The 27,039-nt window shown below is 39.7% G+C and overlaps 1 long non-coding RNA gene across 1 annotated transcript; it reads left to right on the plus strand.

Moving 5' to 3' along the window:
* The first annotated feature begins 340 nt into the window (after positions 1 to 340).
* Positions 341 to 10,166, plus strand: LOC108716817. Its single transcript, XR_001935764.2, has 4 exons — positions 341 to 481; positions 7,349 to 7,393; positions 7,511 to 7,576; positions 9,219 to 10,166. It is a non-coding gene; the product is annotated as an uncharacterized LOC108716817 (long non-coding RNA).
* Positions 10,167 to 27,039: the final 16,873 nt, after the last annotated feature.

Here is a 27,039-nt window from a genome sequence, read left to right on the forward strand (position 1 = left end):
CAAAAAAATTAACTCCTAGTTGTAATAACTCTTGAGTGCTCAAAACCTCATTCCCTCACATTCCCCTCAGTTACCAGTGTCCTTATCTTAAAGATAAACTTTTAATACACATTCACATTCACCCCCCACTGACAGCCACCAGAATCCTCACTCACCCTTCACTGACAGCCACATCCCCCCCACTGAAACGGCTTGTGCTACATATTTTATAAGTGCAGAGGCAGAGAAAGAACTCCGACCAGGCAGAACAAGGCGTGAATTTTATGGAGCAACTCGCTTGGTGGAAAAGCTACACATGCCTGCTGGAGCCTGTTTTACTGTAGCTCTGTCAGACATGCGCAGCAGAGAGCTCTTCGACAGACTTTCAGGTCAATAGAGAAGGAACGTGCAGTAAAAAGGGGGCAGGGCTACACGCTTATACCGGAAGTAGCTGAAATGAGTTGCAGTTTTGAGCCTGTGGTCGACTGAATCGACTAGAAAGGTATGAGAGAGAGAGAGAGAGAGAGAGAGAGAGAGAGAGAGAGAGAGAGATTATCCTTTAAAATACTATTATTTAGGAATATGCTGACTCTACTGGTGTATCTGCAATTTTTTTTCTGTTCCGATTTGTGCTATTATATGAATAATTACTGGGAACATCAAGGCATCATAATCTTAATCATTTTAAAATGGCTTGTTCTACACTTTTCAAAAGGCAGGAAAAGAGCTCCAACCATGGAGAACAAGCAATAGATTTTATAGAGCAACATGAACGCATTTGGGGAAGAAGCTGTCAGACATGCGCAGCAGAGAGCTCTTCGACAACAACACGGACAAAGGGGGCGGGGCTTCATGCTGGCACAGGAAGTAGCCAGGTTGGAGGGGTTTACTGCCGAATTGGGCTAGTTTTAAAATATAGTGGCGGGTTTTAAAAGTCCAAACCCACCAACATACAGATTTGGGCTAGTTTTGGAAGTTGCCGTGTGTTCGGACTTTCAAAATCCGCCCAAATGTTTTATGCAAATTGTAGTGACGTCAGGGCTCACTGGAGACGAGAGAGAGACTGCTGCTGCTGCTGCTGAGCTGCCCCAAGGCATACCCCCCCAGCTTCGCTGATTGAACTGTGTGGAGACTGGAGGAGGAGACAGTGGACGTCACAAGAGACTGTCTACTGACCTGTGCCGCCTCCCAGTAAACCTCAGTAGTACCGCTCACTCAGTCTGTTCCTCTGGCTCTGCTGCTGTTGCTGTGTGTGTGGTTAGTGGAAGAACTGAGCTGTGTATTTGTGAGTACTAGTTAGTTCCCTTACTCTGCTTTTGCATTTAATAAACCTGTAGGTAAAGTACCAGGCACTAACAGAATTCTGAAAACTATGCGCTGATGTTCCCAGAAATATAAAAAATCCTTATTTGTGCTCCCTTTAATATTACTAAAGTGCAACATCTGATGATGTGCAAAAGTAAAATCATGCTGCGTTTTATCAAGAAATTCATGCTGCTGCATATTTCCATTTCCATATAGGATTAATGCTCTATGTTGTGATTAAATTTGTATATTGATTGACTGCATGCACATTCAGCTGTGGTATTGAACTATTACTCAAGCTGCCCCCTTTTTGAACATTTTGTAGATCAAAATCAATCTATATATATTAGTGATGTGCGGGCTGACCCGATGCCCGCGGGCGGGTTCGGATCGACCTCGCAGTGCTGCTGGCAGGTGCGGTTGAGCTCTTCTCCTGCTCTCCCCCCCCATCTTCAAATGCCGGCATCTGACTTCTGGGTTCCAGTTTTATGGTGTCGCGTCTGTTTGCCCACCCCTTTTGTGACGTCATCGGCGGCGCTGGTCTATAAAAGGACCCGCGGTTGCAGACGGGCGCAGGTATTAGCAGGGCGGGTTAGGCCAGCACTCACAGGATTTGCAAAAGGTTCAAAATTGAAAGAATCTTTATTGAAGCTCAATGTTTCGATCCCCCACAGGGATCTTCGTCAGGAGGGAAAACAAACAAACTGTTTGTTTTCCTTCCTGACGAAGATCCCTGTGGGGGATCGAAGCGTTGAGCTTCAATAAAGATTCTTTCAATTTTGAACCTTTTGCAAATCCTGTGAGTGCTGCTTTCTTCTACATTTGAATCTATTATATATTGGCAGACACCCAGGTTCTTATCCACGGAAATGGTGTGCACCTTAGGACTGTGGTGTGTGGCTTTTGTGTATTATATATATATATATATATATATATATATATATATATATATATATATATATATATATATATATATATATATATATATATATATATATATATATATAATACACAAAAGCCATGAATATCTTGTAAATTATATCCTTATAAACGGTGAGTTCTGATGTCATTTCTGTCACATGACTCACTGAAATTTGTGTATTGTAATAAATAAAGTACCCCCAGTTGTAAAATATGAGGATATTAGAAGTTACCTCAGAGTTCCACGACCTGTATAAAAACACTCGGTCTTCGGCCTCGTGTTTTTATATGGTCATGAAACTCCTCGGTAACTTATAATATCCTTATATTTTACAAGAGGGGGTACTTTATTATACACACACACACACACACGTGTGTGTGTATATTAAACAAACTACATTTTCATATTTTTGTATAATAGATTGTTTCATAAGTAGCAGTGACTTATTTTTTAGTGATACATTACTTGGGCTTTACAATGAATAAGAGAATATAGAACATCAAAGGATGTGTGCTATTATATAAATAATCGCTGGGAACATTAATTAATTTAAATATATTAAAAATGTTCTCAGAAATTAGTAAAATGCTTGTGCTACGCATTTCATAAGTGCAGAGGCAGAGAAAGAACTCAGACCAGGCAGAACAAGGCATGAATTTTATAGAGCAACAAGAACACGCTTGGTGGAAAAGCTACACATGCCTGCTGGAGCTTGTTTTACTGTAGCTCTGTCAGACATGCGCAGCAGAGAGCTCTTCGACTAGACTTTCCAGTCAATAGAGAAGGAACGTGCAGTGAACTAAGGGGGCAGGGCTTCACGCTTATACCGGAAGTAGCTAATATGAGTTGCAGTTTTGAGCTTGTGGTTTGAATCCACTACAGACTGAATGTAGGGAGAAAGGTATGTCTTTCTGGGGGCTATTAATTATTTATTATTTAAGATACTATTATTTAGGAATATGCTGACTCTGCTGATGTATCTGCAATTTGTTTCTGTCCAGATTTATGCTATTATATTAATAATTACTGGGCAAGGCATCATAATCTTAATCATTTTAAAATGGCTTGTGCTGTACTTTTTATCAGTGCAAAGGCAGGAAAAGAGACCATGTAGAACAAGTAATAGATTCATAGAACAACATGAAAGCGTTTGGGGGAAAAGCTACACATGCCTGCGGGCTCTGGTCTCACTGTAGATCTGTCAGACATGCGCAGCAGAGAGCTCTTCGACAACAACAGAGAAGGAAAGCTCAGTAAACAAAGGGGGCTGGGCTTCACTTTTGAAACCCGCCCAAATGTTTTATGCAAATTGTAGTGACATCAGGGCTCACTGGAGACTAGAGAGATTCCAGAGAGAGAGAGAGACTGCTGCTTCTGAGCTGCCCCACGGTATGCCCTCCCTCCCCCGCAGCTTCCCTGGCTGGACTGTGTGTGGAGACTGCAGGAGGAGACATTGGACATCACGAGACTGAGAGAGGGAGAGAAAGACTGTCTGCTGCCGTGCGCCACCACCCGGTAAACCTCAGTAGTACTGCTCACTCAGGCTGCGACTCTGGCTCTGCTGCTGTTGCTGTGTGTGTGGTTAGTGGAAGAACTGAGCTGTGTGTGTTAGTTCCTGTGTCAGGAGGGTGCATTTTGTGGGGACTGGTACAGAAGGAGTTTCCTTCCCAGTTCCCAGCACAGCAAGGTAATAGTGGACTGGGCAGCAGAAGTTGTTTTTGCAGGACCAGCCATTTGTAGTATAACTGTGTGTGATTCTCCCCTGATTGTCCTGGAACTGCACTGCCACTGCATAAAGTTCCTGAGAGCCAGGGGGAGGGTGGGTTCTGTGGTAGATGTTGCTATGGTTACTAAAGCTGCAGCGTTGCCCTTTTTCAATTTCATCAGTTTTCTCAGTAGCTTGTGTGATACATGTGCTTATTGTGTGTCTGTGTTCTGTGTGTCTCCGTTCTGTTCCAGCAGCCTGTGTGTGAAATGTGTAGTAGCTCTCCCCCTCCCCTCCCTGTATTTTGTGTTTCTCTGAGCAGTGAAATATTGTACAATGGCAAAGCTTTTTTTTCTCCATGCACTTAATTGATTTGATACCCTTATTGTTTTACTTTATTTTTTTACGATTTTTCAGTTTACGAATTGGGCTATTTTTGGTCTACCTTTTAAATGCCTTTTGTCTACTTTTTGGCTAGTGTTTTGATAGTCTTTTTGGCTGGTTTTGAAATGAAAACTTGGCAACCCTGGAAATAGCTGATCTAAGATGCAGTTTTGAGCTTGTTTCGTTAGAATTGACTCCAGACTGAATGTAGGTTGAAAGGTATGTCGTTCTGGGGGCTGTTTACTTGCAAATTAGAGGCTATTTAGTGACAGAGAAAGAAACAACATGTTTATTCTTTAAAGGAGAAGGAAAGGCTTGGTGCACTTGGGGTTGCCAAATGTTAGGCACCCCCAAGTGATTGATTACCTGAAATCCCAGGCCTGTGCTCCTATCAGCAGAAAACTTTATAGCAGTGAGCACCGCAGAGCGACCCTCTTCTGTCTTCCTCTTTCTTTGTGCGGCTGCACATGCGCAGTAGAAGGAAAAGCCAAACTTTAACTAAAAAGTCTGCTATTTCGTTCAACTGCGCATGCGTTTTCCAAAGAAAATTTGAAGAAAGAAGGAGACAGAAGAAGATCACTCTGTGGTGCTCTAGTATACTAGTACTTGTATAACCCCGGGCCGGTGCAGTTTTCTGCTGATAGGAGCACCGGCCCAGGGTTTCAGGTTAGTCAATACAATCACCTGGGGGTGCCTAACATTTGGCACCCCCAAATGCACCAAGCCTTTCCTTCTCCTTTAAGATGGCTATTATCTATAAATATGCTGACTGCTGAGGTATGTGCAAGTTTTTTTTCTGTTCAGATGTGCAGATATTGACAGGAAAGTACATTTAGCCTGTGCTGATGCCCACCAGAACACAAGGACCCGTATGGCTAGCACAGAACTTCTGGAGCTCCTCCCTGTGGTGGCCATGCTGTTCATAGCACCACCCCTTATATATTTACACACTGATGGCTCCTTATACATATATACTCAGGGGGACAGCTAATGAAAGGTACAGGGAGTGCTCATAGTTTAGGTTTATTGCATTTGCGTTTCATCGCATTTATTTAGACACATGTTGCATTTAGAGACCAATACAAAAACGGTTTGCATTTGGGACTGACAAAAACGCACTTATGTGTATTTAAATCAATGCAAATAAAGACAGTATATGAATTTTAGATGGTGAGCATGCGTTTCTAAATGGATTAAAAAATGACAGACATGCGTATGAAGCCTAAAGCTGTGTACTTTTACAACAAATATTTTTACTTCAGTGCTTAAAAAAATGGACAATCTTTTTCTACATGGTGTTCCTGATTTCCTGATACAGGTATAAGATCCCTTATACCGAAACCTGTTATCCAAAAAGCTCCAAAATGTAGGAAGGCCATCTCCCATAGGGCACATTATAAGGAAAAAATTACAATATTTAAAAAAAAAAAATTTCCTTTTTCCTTTAAGGCACAACCTAACTAGGCTGCATGAATCCATATTATAAATCCTATGCCTGTACTATTTTTTTTTCTCCATTCTGGCTAACAGAAACCTATCTTTATGGCAGGAATTATAGATTATAGGTTTAGAGCCAATGGCCACAAGAAGACGTATCAAATACAATTTATCCAAATGGCTCTTAGATATAAACTACAGTTTTTACAATTAGAGTGAAAGAAATTAAGTTAATGTCATCACAGTTTATAGCCTTGTGAGCCACAAAGCTTTACAGAGAGAATATAATTTTTTTTTCCTCTATATACTTGTTAACATAGTAAGTTAGGTTTTTAAAAAAAAAAAAAACACTTTATTTTAACCTGGCTAACTGCTAGTTGGTCCGGAGGAAGGGAGAAAAAAAAACATCTGAAGCCTCTCAATTTGCCTTCCTTCCTGACTCCAAAATGCCCACTGGACCAGTCCCTGGATCAACTTGTACTATGAGCTATATTCCATAACCCTGCATTCCCTCCTCTGCTAAAAAGCCATCCAACCCCTTCTTAAAACTATCTAATGTATCAGCCTGTATGACTGATTCAGGGAGAGAATTCCACATCTTCACAGCTTTCACTGTACAGAAACCCTTCCGAATATTTAGGCGGAACCGCCTTTCTTCTAATTGGAATGGGTGACCTATAGGTAGGTAGATTATCATATTATCCCCTAATATATTTATACATAGTTATCATATCATCCCTTAAGCGCCTCTTCTCCAGCGTGAACAACCCCAATTTGGCCAGTCTTTCCTCATAGCTAAGATTTTCAATACCCTTTACCAGTTTAGTTGCCCTTCTCTGTACCCTCTTTAATTTGGCGATGTGCTATTTGAGCACAGGAGACTAAAACTGTATGGCATATTCTAGATGGGGCCTTACCAGTGCTGTGTACAGTGGAAGAATAACCCCCTCCTCCCGTGAATCAATGCCCCTTTTAATACAGCTAAAGACCTTATTTGCCAGTGATCTCTGACGCAGCACACAGACCATCACAAAATGGGGGTTCAAGGCAAGAGATGTAAAAGGGCACTATTTACTTAAATATTTAACAATTTAGTAATATTCTTTAATATGTCACTTAATATAATGTAAACTATCTGTTGCTTTAGTATTAATTTTGGGGTATAGTTTTGCTTTATGGTTTGAAGAGCCAAATTACAGAAAGATATGTTATCCAAAAAAAAACAACACAGGTCATGAGCATTCTGGATAACAGGTCCAGTACAGCATTTTCAGGCTATAATCATGCTTGTATATCCAGTCACAGGAGGATGCCATTCATGCAACTGGAAATAGGTACGAAGTGTGGTTGGTGGTATTTATATTTTCTCCACTGGCACTCCTCCAGGAGAAAAAAATGCTTGGTCAACACTTTATGAAATATGGTACATGTGTTGCATATAATTTCTTCTCTCAGTCCAATTTATCAGAAACAAACTGGGATTTAATGATAGTGCCGCTTGGTAACTTCCATCTAATTCTTCTATAGAGTAATTGTAATTTCATATTTTTTTTTATAAATAGTGAGATATAATTGTATATTATTTACAGGTTTGACAAACTTTATTTTCTCTTTAGCCTTTGTTGATCTGAGTTTTCTTTCTACTCCCGGACAATAGCTTGGTATGTATACCATTTTATACAGTTAATAATATTAACACCTGTTTCCATATAATATTGGTAAAAATGTTAAATGTTTTATAAAATTGTTACTAACTAATGTGCTAATTTTATTCACAGTGTCAACTGGATTTTCTCAAGACTTTATTAGACTGAATGTTATAACCACTCACTGAATAAAGCTTGGTATGTATTTATCCATTTGTCTGTAATGTCCCCTTTACAGTTGTTACTGATCAGTTTTTACTTTAGGCTTTTATTGCTCCCTGTAAGCAGTACATCAAAAATGTATTCAATAGGGGCAGACCAGTAGTGGCATGTGTTAGCCTTTGCATCATTGAAAAGTCCAACCTAGGTGTGATGAACGTTGAGATATGGAAGAGCGTGTTGTTTGGCTGTTGATATGCTCTTGCATCTTTTTCCCTTAGTTCCCCATTTTCAGTGAAGGGCATAGAACATTACCACTGGAGCTACCAGTTTAAACCAGTCTATCCCAATGGTCCGTCAAAATCCCTCCCTCTACTGAAAAATAGTATTGCTGGTTTAGGAAGGGGGGATGTTGCAGTAGGGGCTGAATAAGATGCACGGGTCATACCTGGCTTCTTTATAGACTTTGGGATGCACCCTGGATGCAGCAGAATACCCTTCCTTGGCACTTCCAAGTAGTGATAGGGACACTCTATCAAAAAAGCCAATTGGATTTCCTGCCCAAGGAGGACTGTATACTGCTGGGAGTCAGCAAGGATATTTTTTTCAGGTAGTTAATCTGTGAATAGATTAAATGGAAACTCCGCTGATTTGCAGATGGAAAAAAGAGAACTATATGCTTATAACCAAGGGGTGCGTTCAATTTAACTCTGTCTTGCCGATGTGTGATCTGCTTAAACAGTTGTTGAGTCAGTATACAATTAACTCAGGGATACCACTAAGGGGGTGCTGTACAGTGTGCCAATTAATTTTTTGATGTGAATTTGCTGTTCACTTTGTTGATTGTTGCAACTCATACCTGCTTGTTATTCCCAGGGTCGGACTGGGGGGCCCAGGGCCACTGCGTGAACAGTGTTTTTGCCGCGCCATTAAGAGCCTTTGTATCGGGCCCACTGGGTTTTTTCCCGGTGTCTCGACGGCCCAGTCCGACCCTGGTTATTCCCTCCGTCAAAGCCTCTATATTCTAAAGATGCTATAAATCCCCTGTTTGATTCCCAATAATAATGTTTGTCCGAGCTTGGTGCCAATATTACATCACACTTGGGGACACGTTTATTAAAGGTCAAATTTTTGACTTCAGTTGAAAGCTTGTCAATGACAGATGTCCCTTTTACAATTGTAAGATGTTTCTTGCCTTCATGATCTAGGGGTTCGGGCATTTTGACGCTGGGTTTTATGCGTCAATCCAAAAAATTTGCACTATTTGAATTGTAACATGTTTTTATTGTGACTTTTCCTGCACATGCTTTTTTCGTTCTTATTTTTTTTAGTACATTAAGGAATTCATCAAAATTATTTTTTTAATGAAAATGAAAAAATTGTATTTTTAATAAATACCCCCCCCAATGTGACACTAGGGTATGGCAAGGTGCGCAAGCAGCTGCACAGCCTTTTATTTATGGTCTGCCTGTGTCTACATCCTACTGAAATTTGCTGAACAAAGACTATGATATTGCTATGATATTTAATAGTTTATTAACTTTGTTGCATGCGATAACAGCTCATATGTAGTCCTATTAATTTATGCCCTAGAAATGTATTTTGCAATAACGGCAATCCAAGATCCATAGCAGGAATACAAATATTTTTATATAACTTTTTTTTTTTTTAATTGTTTTAGATTAATAACCATGCCAAGGTGTGTTGTAAAAAACTGTCCTCACTGGACCGGAAAAAAAGGATCACAAGTCATTCTACATGGATTTCCAAATAATAGTCGATTAATAAAATTATGGCTCAGTCAGACAAAGCAAGATTTTGGAGATGTTGAGGACTTCACACAAAAAATACTTGAAGGGAAAAAAAATGATCTCTACAGGCTCTGCTCTAAGCATTTTACTAATGACTCCTATGAGATAAGAGGAACAAAGAGATTTCTGAAGTATGGTGCTGTCCCTACTGTGTTTGAAGACACTCCTCCATTGAAAAGAAGAAAAGGACAGACTGCAACCATTATGAAAGATTGTGAGACACAGACTGACAACCCGATTCAAGATTTAACTGTAATTTCAAGAAATAGGGCTCGCATGACAAATTCAAAGCTACGTTTAAAGAGTAGGGGTACTCAGATAGAACCAAAATACTTTACAGCAAATTGCGGCATTCAGTGTCAATTATTGATTCCAAATCCTGAAGAGAACGATCAAGACAGAGCACATATAGTGCAAATGGAACACTTTTATCCAATATCTTTTTAAACACCTTTGAAGACTTCTACAGTTCACCTGCAAGAAAACGTATTCCACTCTACAAAATAAATAATATATAGAACTAAAAACTCGGAAAGTAATAGGGCAATCTGAATGTGTCAACGTGCTATGAGTCTATAGACGGTAATGTCACAAATAGCTCTCTTACACCAGTATATGTTGGCAGCAAATATTTGAATTCATGTTATTTGTATGTCTAACTTTATTAACCGTGTCTGCCACATTGGTTTCTAAAACTCACTGTGCTAGAGTTATGTGATCCTGTATATATGGAAACCTGTTATTGAGAATGCCCTGAATTACGGAAAGACTATCTTCCACACACCATTTTAATTAAATAATTCCAATATCTTAAAAAATGCTTTCCTTTTTCTGTGTTATAATAAAACAGTACAATGTTCATGATTGGAACTAAGATATAATTAGTCCTTATTAGAGGCAAAACAATCCTATTAGGTTTATTTACTGTTTATGTGATTTTTATAGTAGACTTAAGGCATGGTGATCCGAATCCTGTAAAAATACATACACAGTTAATACAAATATTGGGAAGCAGAACTGAGTATCATGGAAATGACTTTGCTGCAAAAAAAATAGTTAATTGGGAGAGAGGAGCATATGAGTATTGAAAAATTAAGCAGATATAGGTCAGCAAACGCATACTTGCACATTGGTGGGTTAATGCTATGCCTGACACTGCTCACACAGAATGGGGCGGATTTCGTCAGATTAACATTTTCTCTGTAGACGGTTTCGTCCTGCAGGGAAAACATCTTGTATTATATTAGCATAAGACCGATACAACATTTTTTAAAAGGTTAATTCTGTACATCAATTTTATAGCCAAATTAGAACACTCCTCTTTCTGTTCTTTTGATGCCAGCCATTTTAAGAAGTATCTCGGGAAGGTGAGGTTAAATTACTAACTGGCCTTCAGGCAGGACCCTTAGCTGATTACAAGGTTAAAGATATATGGAAACATTGGTTAACAAACTCCCTACTAAAGTTCCAGGGGTACCTGGGACACAGATAAGCACTAATCCCAAATCTAAATCAGCTTTGTGTGAAAAGTGAATTACAGCCCTACAAATTTTGCACATATACTGGTAGTATTTGCCTAAAATATTAGTGCATAGTATTTGCCTAAAATATTAGTGCACCATGAGCATAAGTAGCACTTTGGGATGTGCACTTTAGTTCATGACAAGGTTAAATGTGTAGTACACATATGTAGAAACATACATATATGAGCTTGCTAGTGTCCCAGGGACATTCAGGTAAGCAAAGTACTTACCCAAATTTAATTTTACCACTCCTACATAGGGTACATTCAATCTGGGGGTACATGAACATTGCTTCTGTAATCTGTTTTGGAAGTGGATGCTGTGTGGTTTGTTGCATGCTGTGACCTGTGATGGGCATGCCGTGTTGTAAATGTACAATAAACAAATGGCAAGCGCCAATAGTGTAGGTTATAAAACATTTTTAAAAAAAATAGTTTTAAACGAAAACATTTTTAAAAAAATGTTTTTAGAACCTACACTATGGGCGATCACCTTTTGTTTATTGTCTAAGTATCTGGGGGTTTATAATATAGAGACACTGCTGGAATCAATACAGATTTGCATATTTTACAAAATATGCCTGTACCCAGGGCAATGGATGTCAAGCTAAATGCCATTAGAAAAGTGTGAGAACATTGCATTTAGCATCCATCTCCATTGTCTTGGGTGGAGAAACATTGTGTAAATGCAGTTAATTAATTGATAACCAAACAGCAGGGCACTGTTTGGTAAACACACAGTAAATGCACTTATTACATAGACTGAACGTGGATGTGCCCAAATCACAATTTGTACGCATTTAAAACGGCATATCAGAATTCCATTTTCAATAATACACATAAATTAATTAGTTAAAAAAAATCATAAAGGGTGCAAGAAGCTATAGAGCAACACCACCACTGAGTCAATTAAAATGCATATGCATATGCAAGCAATCACATTGAATTAATCCCAACATTAATTCTATCACTAATCAGCAAATATATATACACCAAGCAGGATTTTGGTTGAAAAGACAAAGCAGTTGACTTTGAATGCTTTTACACATTATAAGTACTGATTAAAAGAATCATGTTTTTAGTATTTGCTGATTAGTGGTACACTTGCATGCATTCTTTACAGGTGAATTAAAGGAGACCTAACTGCCCCCCATTGTGATAAGTCCTCACTGGCCCTCCTCCCTGTCTCCCCCCTGCATAGCCCCTCTAGAAATAGCGACCGCACATGCAGAGTGAGTGGAGCTCACGGACGCAATCTTCTTCTCTTCGGTAATCTTCATGTCTTCTTCCTCCCCTTCGACAATTTCCGTCTTTCAGCGCATGCGCAGTTGTCGCGAACCAAAAGATTGCTCCAACTGCGCAAACGCCAATATGCAGATCACTTCACAAAGATTGCCGAAGAGAAGATGGCGCCCGTGAGCTCCGCTGCGCCCACTCTGACCCATAATAATGTATTCACTATTTAGAAAAAACACCTATTACCTTCTCTCATTCAAATGCCAACATTTGTGCATAAATAAAAATGGCTGATGTAGAGCCATGAGCGCAGCTTTAGTCTTGTGTGGATTATTCTGAAAGAACTTTGCATGCCATCTTTGAAAAGCAGCTGACCACAACTGGTCCTCTTCATTTCCAAAACATGGACAAAGGTCTAAGCTAAATAAATTAACTTTCCACAAATGTGTACCTAATTCTGTCTGATTTTATATATGTATCTCTATCTATCTGTGGGCTGTGTGAATCTCCAAAAGTATTTAGTTACCCACGAAAAGAGGCAAAAGAGAAAAAAGAAGAGAAAATGGTGAAACAAATAGAAAAGGGTATCATAATAAATTAAAAAGTGAAAACATTAGTCTGTCAAAAGATTTCAATTTAGTGGGAGAATAGTGCTTTATCTCTGTGCAATAAACCATCCATGTGGTGCCCTGTTATAAAAAGCTATTCACCAAATCATTATGTTGTAAAATAAGTACAAAGCTATCTGTGTTATTATCTGCCATCTGTAAAATGTGAAAATACAGTATGCTATGGATAAAGGGTGGTGGCTAACAACTGCTTCTGTTTACAAGGGTGTTGCTGTAAGTTCAGGCTCAGTATCCCTTGGTGTGTATCTACATACAAGAAAATACAAGACCATTTTTTGTGGAAAAGATGGCAACACTAACTTTCTCTTCCTCTTTCTCAACCAGAGATTAGTTTGTCCTGCCAATATTGGAAATCCCTTATTTGGAAACCCAATATCCACAAATCTTCAAGTTACAGGAAGATCATCTCCCATAGGGTCAAATTTACTTACCTCCGAAGTTGCGCCAGCGTGGGCTTCGCCGCACGTAGCCAGGCGTAGATTTGCCAGGGCTGCACAAATTCACGAAGATCCGAAGTTGCGCACAAGTTACCGATTGTCTGCGAAGTTGCGCTAGCGATGTTACTAACAGCGGTTCGAAGTTACGCTAGCTATGGCAAATTTGCATACGGTGTGCAGTTAAAATACAATGGCCGTATATGCAGCAGCAAACACATTACACTACACAAGGCCAGGGAACCTTAATAAATGTGTTCTAATGCCCTACACATGTGCCCACAGTATAGTTTAGGTGCCATATGTTATAAAATGTAGGGGGGAAGGAGGGTACCCTAAAAAAGTTCGATCTTTTTCAGCCTTTTTCATCACCCTATTAAAAGTAAAAAAACGTCAGCGTTTTTTTGACTTAGAAAAAATGTCAACTTTTTTGGACCATCCCTATCTACTCTATTGCACTTTGCTTGGTCTGAGGTGGCGAAGTAAAGTCTCTGTAATAATAAAACAGTACCTTGTATTTGATACTATCTAAGCTACATGAATCCACATTGGATTTTGTGATTTAAGGTGAGGTGATCCAAATTACAGAAAGATTCCTATGTGTATACCTATAATACAAAATAATAGATTACCTTAAGGTTGCCACTAGATGGCAGCAATTAAAAAGGTTATGGACTGGGTGAATTCTAAATTTACATTTTCTTCTATCATAATTGTTTCCCAATAAACAGGTTAAATATTGAGAAAAATCAATGTCAGTGATATGAAAGAAACTAACTAGAAACTGTCCATAAACTCTTTTTGGAAATGATAATAGGTATCAGATTGCAATGTCAGATTTTTTATAGTATCCCGAACATGCATGACCAACTCATTATACCCCAAAGCTGCTTAAAATCTGAATTCAAAAATACATCTTAAACCTGTTGAGGTCATGTAGAAGTTAATGACAGATGTCCCTGAAGATTTTTTGTGATCCCTGCTGGTTTTACTTCTATAATCCAATAGATACAAGTTTTCGTGGCAACAATTCCATAATATTGAGTTTTCAGAGCGTCAGTCATACGATTCGAATTGACACAAATTTGTTGCAACGTTTTTTTCTCTCCAACTTCTTTTGCAAAGAATTATTGATGTATGCGCCAGGTCCCCAGGAAGTCTTTTTTTGCTGGGCACCCAATGCCCAATTTTCTTTCTCACAGTTCTGCTGCAAATCATGTCAAAACTACTAATTTTAGGATTTTAATGTTAAAATTGACTCATTTGTGTTTTGGTTTTAATACTGCTAAGTTGGAAAGTAACCTTCATAAAACAGAAGTGCTTTTCCAAAGATTTTTGCAGAGCACATAGTCCCCCTCACCCTTGCATACGCCTTATTAAATTTCACTAACATTCAGCTAATCGTTAAAAACGATACAAATGTTACTATTTTTCCCTAATGAATTATAGTATCTCTTCCAATATTTTGGCATGTTTTTCTTTAATTATTGTTGTTTTCCGTGAAATCAGTGTAGCCCAGAAGAAAACTTTCTCAGAGGCATGTGAAACATTTGGAATGATGAAATTAAATAAAATACACAAATAAAAGTTATACAGGAGAAAGGTTCAAAAGGATATTGCTTCGGTTTAAAAGGGAAAAACAAACAAACATCAGTTTGTTTGTTTTTCCCTCCTGACGAAGATCCATGTGGGGGATCGAAACGTTGAACTTCAATAAAGATTCTTTCTATTTTTGAACCTTTTTGCCAACCCTGTGAGTGCTGCTTTCTTTTACTTTGGATTTTATATATATATATATATATATATATATATATATATATATAGTTTTAGGCAGTGCCCGCACTCAGTCAATGACGAAGTCAGAGGAGCACGTTCACGTTTGTAGTAATGATGAATAGAAGATCAGCACACTCTGTGATGTTTAGGTGAAAACAAGTGTTGGTTTATTCACACATTTTATCCAACGTTTCGGTCCCACATGGGGACCTTTCTCAAGGATACAGTGCAGTAGCAGTGTTGCAATTAAATACCCACCCCCATCAGTGAATTTTGGGCGCCAATGTCATTAGTCCATATAAGGAATGTCAGTCCATCCTTCTATCACTGTCCATTTTCAACAGTAAGTGCAATATCTCTTCTTACCACCGGGTGTCAGCGTTGAGTGCATTAGTGTATAACAGTGTCCATATACATTGTAACATTGTGAGATAAAACTTAAAGGAAAAAACTGTATCGCTTTCCATACAGATAACAAAAGATACTGTTTCTACTCACATAGTTGTAAGTAAATTCTTTCTTCACATAGCTGTTAATGTTTAATTTCTTAATCCTTTAGGGGCAACGCAATCTAGCTCAAAGATCCAAAAAGCCTCTCTTTTCAATAGCAGCTTCTCAATATCACCACCTCTAGGGGGTTTTGGTACATGATTGATGGGCATACATTTAAACTGGGCAGGATCATGTCTGGCTTCGCGCCAGTGCTTAGCCACGGGTTGCTGGGCGATGTCCTGTTTGTTGGGATCAACTCGCCTGTCAGTATCTAGTGCTGCCCTGATACTCGCCCTATGCATGTTAACCCTTTCCTTCAGCTGCCTCACGGTTTTGCCACAATAGAGAAGACCACATGGACACTTGATATATACAACCATAGTTGTTGTACACGTCATCCTCTGTCTGATTTTGTAGCTCTTGCCCGTCCTGGGATGCCTAAACTCCGTGCCCAGAATTAAAGTGTTACACACAACACATCCTGTACATTTGTACACTCCTGGGCGTGCTGTCAAAAAGTGTTGTGATGGGGTTTGCGTGTACTTCCCCACCGACTCAGATGTTCCTTGAGGTTAGTATTTCTAGAGTAACTAAACCTGGGCCTGCGTGGGATCCTGTTCCCCATTACTTCATCGCTGGACACTATTTCCCAGTAGTTTATCACAGCTCTCTTGGTGTCTCTACTATGGGGGTTGAATTTACTCACATAGTACATATCGTTTACGTCACCACTCTCTAATTGGCGCAACTTTTTCTGTAATAATTGTTCACGATTCATTGATGCGACAGTGTCCATGGTTTGTTTGATCAATTCTTGTGGGTAACCCCTCTCTAGGAATTTCAAACCCATTTTCTCTAGATCAATGTTCTTCTGCTCAGGATCTCTGTCTATGCGAGACACCCTCATCATTTGAAACTTGGGGAGTGTGTTGAGGAGGTGCCTCGGGTGGTGACTGGTGTAATGCAACAGTGTATTCCTGTCAGTGTCCTTAGTGTAAATGCGTGTCTGTAAAGCCCCATCAGACTTATAGACTTGGCATTCAAGAAGCTGATTTGTTGTGAACTGTAATTTGAGGTAAGTTTAACCGGTGTGTCCAACTCATTGAGCTTTTGTACATACAGCTCTAACAGTTCTGGAGACCCTGACCATAGGAAAAACAAATCGTCAATGTAGCGCCTGTAGAAGCTGCCATGCTTCTTAAATAATTCGTGTCCATAAATATGTTTACTCTCAAACTCATACATAAAAGCATTGGCATAGGCTGGCGCTACCCTTGAACCCATGGCGGTGCCAGTGTGTTGTAAATAGAAATGTTTTTCAAATTTGAAATAGTTTTTATGTAGCACAAACTCAAGGAGCTGCAGCATGTATTCCACTGGTGGGTCACTGTAGTTGGGATTGTCAGTAACTAACCAATTTACTGCTTCCATGCCCTTGGCGTGCGGGATGCAGGTGTATAAGCTTTGGACATCCATAGTGACCATTAGTAAGTTATCAACTGGCATGTCAACGCTCCTTATGACGTTCAGGAAATCAGTGGTATCCTGTAAGTAGCTGCTGGTGGAGGTGACACATGGCTGTAGAAGCATATCTAGGAATTGTGCAATCTTTTCATTAACCCTTTAAATGCCACAGATCGTAGAATCTACGTTCTGTGGCAAAGGTACTTGAAATGCCACAGAACGTAGATTCTACGTTCTGCAGCACTTCCGGGTTCAGAAGCGGAGGAGCGGCTGTTAGAGCCGCTCGCTCCGTTCCTGCTCGATCCCCTGCCCCTAGGCAACGAGCAGAGCAGGGGATCGAGTGGCCCCTGGGGCGCGATCGCCCAGGGGCCCAAAAACAGCAGCAGGCACGTGTTACTTACGTGTCCTGCTGCTGCAGCCTGCACCGGATCGTCGATCTCCGCCCCCACAGCACACAGACAGGAACCACGAGGCAGATGTCTTCCAGGGGCTCTTCCTGATCGCCTGCAACAGTCTTCAGCGATTTTTCAGGTTAGTGCAACAATTACACACACAAACACACCAACACACACTTATTACAGTAATACACACTTAGATTCACACTTACACACACTTACACATACATTTTTGGGGATTGGGGGGGTCACTTACACTCACTGCACTTACACACATGTGCACACGCACACACGCACACATAACATGTAATTTACCATTTGTACACACGCACACGCACATACATGGCATTGTGGCTTTTTTTTTTTTTTCTTATCGCATCGTCTCTTTTTTTGGCTGAAAAAATGTTTTATTGCCATTACGAATAGCGTATTCGCTAACCGTACTGTGCAATACCTTTTGTATGTTATTTCGGTGATTATATTGCAATTTTGGGTATTTTGGTGCATTTTTAGCCATTTTATTGAATTTTTAGCCATTTTATTGCATTTTCAGCTCTGCATATGTTGTGTTCACTTGTTTCTAGCCGTAGAACCTGTTTGGCCCAGCTAAAATATTCAAACTGTGATTCTGACGGCCGATAACACTAGTCTGGAAAAAAAACCATTGATTTTGTGGTTTTATTGGATTTTTTTGCATTTCACTCTTTACTGCCTTATTTTGTTTTGCCTTGTAAATTTTATATACTATATATCCATTTGGGGGTCTCTGTGCACCACATAGTTTGGTATATCTATGCATATTGGGCATCAAAGTGTTCAGTAGACACCAGGTGTTCATATTTAGGATGTTTTATGCTGATACGTTACGAAATGTGGGGCATATAATGGGGTAAAAGTCAAGCTTTCTGCCAATTTTCAGAAATTTGATAAAAACCGTTATGTTCAGCATTGCTTTGCAGTTTGGCAGTTTGCAGTAGAAACACATATTTACCCATATTGGATTCGTCAGAATGTGTACTTTCTGAAAATATATGGTTTTCTGGGGTCTCTGTACTGTTAGGGGGGTCTAATGTCGCATAATACACACACCAGGTGCTCATATTGCAGCAGCCAGCGCGTCAGCCGTGAAAATGTATATACACTATTGTCATTTGGTGGTCTCTGTGTGCCACATAGTTTGGTATATCTATGCGTATTGGGCATCAAAGTGTCCAGTAGACCCCTGGCGTTCATATTTAGGATGTTTTATGCTGATAAGTTACGAAATGTGGGGCATATAATGGGGTAAAATTCAAGCTTTGTGACGATTTTCAGAAATTTGATAAAAGCCGTTACGTTCAGCATTGATTTGCAGTTTGGCAGTTTGCAGTAGAAACACTTATTTACCCATATTGGATTCGTCAGAATGTGTACTTTCTGAAAATATATGGTTTTCTGGGGTCTCTGTACTGTTAGGGGGGTCTAATGTTGCATAATACACACACCAGGTGCTTATATTGCAGCAGCCAGCGCGTCAGCCGTGAAAATGTATATACACTATTGTCATTTGGGGGTCTCTGTGCGCCACATAGTTTGATATATCTATGCATACTGGGCATCAAAGTGTTCAGTAGACCCCTGGCGTTCAAATTTAGGATGTTTTATGCTGATAAGTTACGAAATGTGTGGCATATAATGGGGTAGAATTCAAGCTTTGTGACTATTTTCAGAAATTTGATAAAAACCGTTATGTTCAGTATTGCTTTGCAGTTTGGCAGTTTGCAGTAGAAACACTTATTTACTCATATTGGATTCGTCAGAATGTGTACTTTCTGAAAATATAGGGTTTTCTGGGGTCTCTGTACTGTTAGGGGGGTCTAATGTCGCATAATACACACACCAGGTGCTTATATTGCAGCAGCCAGCGCGTCAGCTGTGAAAATTTATATACACTATTGTCATTTGGGGGTCTCTGTGCGCCACATAGTTTGGTATATCTATGCATATTGGGCATCAAAGTGTTCAGTAGACCCCTGGCGTTCATATTTAGGATGTTTTATGCTGATAAGTTACGAAATGTGGGGCATATAATGGGGTAAAATTCAAGCTTTGTGACGATTTTCAGAAATTTGATAAAAACCTTTACGTTCAGCATTGTTTTTCAGTTTGGCAGTTTGCAGTAGGAACACATATTTACCCATATTGGATTCGTCAGGATGTGTACTTTCTGAAAATATATGGTTTTCTGGGGTCTCTGTACTGTTAGGGGGGTCTAATGTCGCATATTACACACACCAGGTGCTTATATTGCAGCAGCCAGCGCGCGTCAGCCGTGAAAATGTATATACACTATTGTCATTTGGGGGTCTCTGTGCGCCACATAGTTTGGTATATCTATGCATATTGGGCATCAAAGTGTTCAGTAGACCCCTGGCGTTCATATTTAGGATGTTTTATGCTGATAAGTTACGAAATGTGGGGCATATAATGGGGTAAAATTCAAGCTTTGTGACAATTTTCAGAAATTTGATAAAAAACGTTATGTTCAGCATTGCTTTGCAGTTTGGCAGTTTGCAGTAGAAACACTTATTTACCCATATTGGATTCGTCCGAATGTGTACTTTCTGAAAATATATGGTTTTCTGGGGTCCCTGTACTGTTAGGTGGTCTAATGTCGCATAATACACACACCGGGTGGTTATATTGCAGCAGCCAGTGCGTCAGCGGTGAAAATGTCTATACATGTTGTCATTTGGGGGTCTCTGTGCGCCACATAGTTTGGTATATCTATGTACATTGGGCATCAAACTGTTTAGTAGACCCCTATGTTTATTTTTAGGATGCTTTATGCTGGTAATGATACATGGACAATACGATGCTGGAAAGTTGAAGCTTTGAGGCAATTTCCAGATATTTCACCCAAACCGCCAAATTTGGCAAAGCCTTGCGACTCAGTAGTTTGGAGCAGAAAGGCATGGGTACCCATTTTAGATTCTGTAGAATATGTACTTTCCAAAAATATATGGGGTTGGGGGGTAAACATATATTTCTGTGTTTTTACCCCACAAAAATGCAGTCAATGTGTTGATTTTTCATTAGCTGAAGTTACCCACGGGACTGTTTGTATGCGCTAACTTCGTTTTGGGGCCTCTAAATGCCAGATACTTTGGTAAACTTATGAACAATGGCCACCAAAATGTTCAGAGGAACCCTGGAAATAATATTTAGGGTGCTTTTTCTTAGTACGTAATGACACATGGGTGATATGGTGCTGGGAAGTTGAAGCTTTGAGGCAATTTTCAGATATTTCACCAAAACCGACAACTTTGGGAAAGCCTTGCGACTCAGTAGTTTGGAGCAATAAGGCATGGGGTACCCATTTTAGATTCTGTAGAATGTGTACTTTCCAAAAATGTATGGGTTTGGGGGGTAAACATATATTTCTGTGTTTTTACCCCACAAAAATGCAGTCAATGTGTTGTTCTTTCATTAGCTGAAGTTACCCACAGGACTATTTGTATGAACTAACTTCATTTTGGGGCCCCTAAATGCCAGTTACTTTGGTAAACCTATGAACAATGGCCACCAAACTGTTCGGAGGAACCCTGGCAATCATATTTAGGGTGCTTTTTCTTGGTGCATAACGATACATGGGTGATATGGTGCTGAGAAATTGAAGCTTTGAGGCAATTTTCAGATATTTCACCAAAACCGACAAATGTGGGAAAGCCTTGCGACTCAGTAGTTTGGAGCAGAAAGGCATGGGTACCCATTTTAGATTCGGTAGAATGTGTACTTTCCAAAAATATATGGGTTTTGGGGGGTAAACATATATTTCTGTGTTTTTACCCCACAAAAATGCAGTCAATGTGTTGATCTTTCATTTGCTGAAGTTACCCATGGGACTGTTTGTATGCGCTAACTTCATTTTGGGGCCTCTAAATGCCAGATACTTTGGTAAACTTATGAACAATGACTACCAAAATGTTCAGAGGAACCCTGGCAATCATATTTAGGGTGCTTTTTCTTAGTATGTAATGATACATGGGCGATATGGTGCTGGGAAGCTGAAGGTTTGAGGCAATTTTCAGATATTTCACCAAAACCGACAATTTTGGGAAAGCCTTGCGACTCAGTAGTTTGGAGCAGAAAGGCATGGGTACCCATTTTAGCTTCAGTAGAATGTGTACTTTCCAAAAATATATGGGTTTTGGGGGGTAAACATATATTTCTGTGTTTTTACCCCACAAAAAATGCAGTCAATGTGTTGATTTCTCAGTAGCTGAAGTAAAGTCCTGAACAATTTGGATGTGCTAACTTCATATTGGTGTCTCTAAATGCCAGATACTTTGGTAAACCTATGCATAATGGGTATCAAACTGTTCAGTGGACCCCTGGCAATCATATTTCAGGTGCTTTTTCTTGGTACCTAATATAGTTTGGGATATGCGGAGCAGCAAAATAAAACCTTTGAAATGATTTTTTCAGAATTTTGAATTTTTTTATGAAAAACCGCTATGTTCAGACAAGCTTTTATGTTTGGTAGTTGGGAGTAGAGAGACATAGTTACCCATTTTGTAATCGGCAGAATGTGTACTTTTCAAAAATGTATGGTTTTCTGGGGTAAACCTACGGTTTCAGGATTTTTTGCCTTGGAATCTAAAGCATGCCGTTTTCTGCCTTAGTGCTTTCAAAATTCGTTAATATACTGCCGGGGAGTTTTTGAGGTACAGAAGTCCTAAATCTCCCTAAAACTATACATATCTGGTATTGGCACGTTCGAGAGACATAAGGCTTTCCAAATCAGTTGGATTTTCCTCCGTAAAATGAAATATTTTTCTGGTATAAATTGATATACGATGAAAAATGGTAATTTTTCTTTTTTTTTTGGTATTTAGCACTATAAATTTTTTTGCACAGGTGGAAATACATGAAAACTCAGGCAGATTTAGAAAGCTCAGTTTCTACCGAAAAAAACAATGTATAGTTTTCCTAGGTAAACTATAGGTTTCCCCTCAGAAAATGCCCCTAAAGTGAGAGAGCACAAAATGTTTCAAAAACGGCTGGCATTTCACGTAACCAAAATGTGAAATTCTGCTGGCACTTAAAAGGTTAAGTGAGCCCGTGGATGCTATAATAGGTCTACCAGGTGGCCTCTCCAAATTCTTATGTATTTTAAGCAGCGTATATATTGCAGGGAGAACTGGATTACTTGGAACCAAACACTCACCTACTTCTTTAGATAGCCAACCATGTGAGACACCCAGGTCAATCAAAGCCTTAAGTTGCCCTTTAAAGTTAGACGTAGGGTCAAAGGTGATCTTACCGTAATTACAGGTGTTGGACAACTGAGACAATAATTCAGTTCTATAATAACTGTAATCCATAATAACGATGGCACCCCCTTTAGCTGCATTTTTAATCATTATATCTGTATTGCGCTTGAGACCTAATAGCTTCCTTTTCAACTGGGCTCAGATTCCCCCTCCATTTTTTCTTGCCCTAATATGCTGACAAAGAGTGATTGTTTAACAAACGGTTGAATATTTTAACTGAGGCATTGGAACTGGGGGGGGTCATAAGAGCTTTTGGATCTAAGTACACTTGCACAAGCTATAGCCTGCTTCTGGTTCTCAGGGACATCTCCCACCCCTCCCACCTGTTGCTCACATATTACAGTCTGATTAGTCCCAACATCAGTCCAAAAATGTTCACGCAGCCTCAGCTGACATGTAAACTTGTAGTTCTCTACAATATGCTCAAATGGGTGATTACTCACCATTGGTACAAATGAAAGTCCTCTCCGCAGTACAGACATCTTGGCTGTTGTGGGGGTGTACGTAGATAGATTAAAAATCAGGTCCACTTTCCCCTCTGCCTTGTCACAGGTTGTGTGCGCTGTTTTGCGGCCCCCCTGCGGGTGGTTTCCCTGGGTCTCTCGCGCCGGTATCCGCTCCTAAAAAAGGAGCCGATGTGGAAGGTGCTGTGCTACGATCCGCCTGTTCCCTTGGTACGCTGCCGTCTGTCTCACTGTTAGATGCGCCGCTTCCGGAGTAGTTACCCTAGTCATTTGGTGAGAATAAACAAACTCTTTGCATTGCATGGCAAACAAGCTATCCACTGCCACCATGCTGCCCATGCCAACAAGACGCTTTATGCCTAAATGCATAGTGCCAGCATTAAAGTTAGGTGGAGAAGGAATAAATGTCTGCGTATATTTAGCATGGTTCAAGCTAGTACCTTTGGTTTCAGTGAAAACAACCTTAATAAAATTTACTGTAACATTCTCGACAATTCAAGTTATCCTATTGTATGGCAACCATTTGAAGAAGGCCCTTTTCTATTTCACCATGTGCAAATGAAGTCCAGAATGGGTTTGCGGAGTTGTGAATGAAAGAACTTGACTGCTCTGCGCAACACCCTTGAAGTTAAACATCACTGGTAGGACTTTAATTTCCAGCTACGAGCCAGGCCTGATCACTCAACATTAATGGCCAACCTCACTAATGTTCTGGCGGCTGGATGGAAATAAATCTCACCAACAGTCATCCAACATCCAGTGGAAAAACTGTCCAGAAGAACAAACGCCGTCAGTAGGAGCTTTCAGAAATCATCTGCTAGATTTTAATGTATAATGGTACATTGCTCAGCTTCATACTATCCTCTGATTTCTCATCGGAAACATGCCTTCTACCCAAATTAACTCTTAAAGCCTTTCCATTTGTTATCATTATTTTGGAAAGGGCCTGTGGGACTGCCTGAAGATTTGACACAAAGCCTTTAGTCCTATGAGTTCCCTGTTTCTGTTTCTACAGGAATAAAGGGTTAATCAGATTTCTGTGGCTCATACAAAAAATTAATGCCAAAGGAATTTAGGCAATTTTACTAAGAACAAAGAAAGGCCTGTGTGTCTCAAAAGCATTTATCATAACATTGATTACTCAAACAACACAAAATATAATGAGCATGAACTAATTTTATTATTATCTTGAAAGGCAGCTTTCTTCCAGTTATTAAGATATATTATTTGGTATCAGCTAACCTTCTCTTTACTTTTTGCTAGTGGACAAGTAAGGGATCCAATCACATATTTAATAGCAGCCTAATATTACAGGGGAATAAATCTCTCAAAAGCAATTCCACCTCAGACTTTATTTATTGAAAATCATTACATTTTAAAAGCTTGTTATCTGTTACCTATGAGAAAAAATTGGTGGTCTAGATACAATTCTCAGTGGACAGATCTATTGCAAATGTCACTGTGGAGTTTCTCGAAAATGGATATGCAACTCTCCGATTCTGTCTGCATTATAAAATCAAGTTTAAAGTGTAGCATAACTACCCATATCAATTAACCCTGTATAAGCAGGGTCTAAAAAGTCACATAAAAGAATGGTCAGCCTAACAACAGATTCCTGCAAGTGAATGGCACAGCCAAGCAAGCACATTTAACTATACAAGTTTGAGTGCTGCTAGTTTTTACCATGTTTTCGAATAACGTCATATATTTTAACTTTTAGACACTAGCGCTTATTTTCTAACAAATGGTGCAGTAAACTGCAAAATTGTGCACTTAATTTTTTATTATATATATTTAAATAATAATTTCAGATGTAGTATACTCTTCTCAGCAGTTTAAAGGGACTGTTCACCTTTAAATTAACTTTTAGTATTACATAGACATTAATATTCCATGACAATTTGCAACTGGTTTTATTTTTATTCTGTGATTTTTCAGTTATTTGGCTTTTTGTTGAGCAGCTCTCCAGTTTGGAATTTTAGCAGCTATTTGGTTGCTAGGTTTGTTCTTTGTAACCAGGCAATGGTTTGAGTAAGAGACTGGAAAATCAATAGGAGAGAGACTAAAAAGATAAGGAATAAAAAGTAACAATAATATTGTAAGCTCACAGGCTGCCAGGGTAAGTGACCCCCATTTGAAAGCAGGAAAGATGTAGAAGAAAAGAGAAATAATTAAAAGACTATAAAAATAAATAATGAAGACCAATTTCAGTTACTAGGAAAAGTTCACTTAAATGTGAAACACCCCCTTAAATTTGTGCTTGTCTGACTGGCTTCAGCTGACCTAGCTAACTTGAATGCCTTAAGCTGGCCATAGACGCAAAGATCCGATCATACGAATCCTCGATTCGTACAATTTTCAGACCATGTGTGGAGAGTCCCAACATTTTTCATCCCACGGAGATCGGTCGTTTGGTCGATCGGCCAGGTAACAAGATTTCTGTCGGCTGCCGATAATATCTCTGCATGAATTGCTGATCGGATGATTCTCAGTGGGAGACTGTTACTAGCTTTGTCGGACATAACTTTTGTACGATTGCTGTCAGGGGCAGAACATCAGCTACTTTTACTACTTTATTTGATCTGAATGGTTAGTGGCAGGTCGGGAGATGGTGGAGTCTTTGCATCTATGGCCAGCTTTACACCAACATTTCTTACCAATCTTAATGGTGTTCTATTCTGTTCTAGTGTATTTTGTTAAAGGAACAGTAACACCAAATAATGAAAGTGCTTTAATGGAATGAAAATATAATGTACTGTTGACCTGCACTGGTAAAACTGGCAAAAAAAAACAGGCTGCCGTGTAGCCATGGTGCAGCCATTCAAAGCTAAAAAAGGACAAAAGGCACATGAGACACAGTAGATAACAGATAAGCTCTGTAGTATACTGTAAGGGATAAACCTTACCATGGTGGTCTAGTGGGCGATGGGGTCCCCCGCCATGTCTCCGGCGGGGACGCGCGCCGTATGCGCCCTCTTCCTTGCAGTCCCAGCCCCCCTATGGCGCGTGCCCCGGCGCACTTCCGGGTTTATATGCCGGCGTGATGACGTCATCGCGCAAAGGCGCGAAATTCAAAGTATTTAAAGGAGCCTGGCACTCAAAATCACTGCCTGTTGTTAGGTTCTATTTATTAAGTTCCTAGGTGCCTGATTCTATTTGTAATTACTTGTGTTGACCCTTGCCTGTCTTTTTGACTATTCTGATCCTCTCCAATCCTGACCTTTACCTGCCTGATTTCTCTGACCTCTCCAATCCTGATCCTGCCTGCTTGTGACTACTCTGACCTATCCAATCCGACCTTTGCCTGTCCACTGACTATTCTACATTCTCCTATCCTGATTCCTTCCAGTATCCTGGTGAGATGATCGTGCCCATTTGCTCGTCCAGAACCGTTAGCTTTGCTGCTCTCTCAAATAAGACCTGGCTGCATCCGATTAGCCAAGGGCTCCTCCCAAGGTGAAAGGCAGCAGTTAGAGGCAGAAGTGAGAGCAGAGACCAGGGAGCTTAGCTTGGGTTCTGGATATAGGGTGCCGAACATAACATATACAAAATTCTTCAGAATTTATCTGTTATCTACTGTTTATCCTGTGCTTGAATAGCTGCCCCCATGGTTACACAGCAACTTGTTTATATAAACTATAGTTGTGTTTGTGAGGCAAACATGCCAGTTTTATCAGTTCAAGTCAACAGTACATTTTATTTTTATTCCATTAAAACACTTTAATTTTTTTGTGTTACTGTTTCTTTAAAACAATAAAGGGTACTTTTGTGCTCCTTTGCTTCCAAAGGAGATATACAGAGCATTGGCTTAGGAGCACTGAATACATAAGACTTAATTTCATCAGGCTACTGGCCTAAACAAACAGAACAATAGAATGCAGGCAGCTGCACGGTAATTGTTTGCTTTTCTTCAGGGCCTGTTGGTCACATGTATGTATTTTTTTATTTATATAGCTCTACTTAT

Source organism: Xenopus laevis, chromosome 5L (genome assembly GCF_017654675.1).
Source record: "Xenopus laevis strain J_2021 chromosome 5L, Xenopus_laevis_v10.1, whole genome shotgun sequence".
Lineage (NCBI taxonomy): Eukaryota > Metazoa > Chordata > Amphibia > Anura > Pipidae > Xenopus > Xenopus laevis.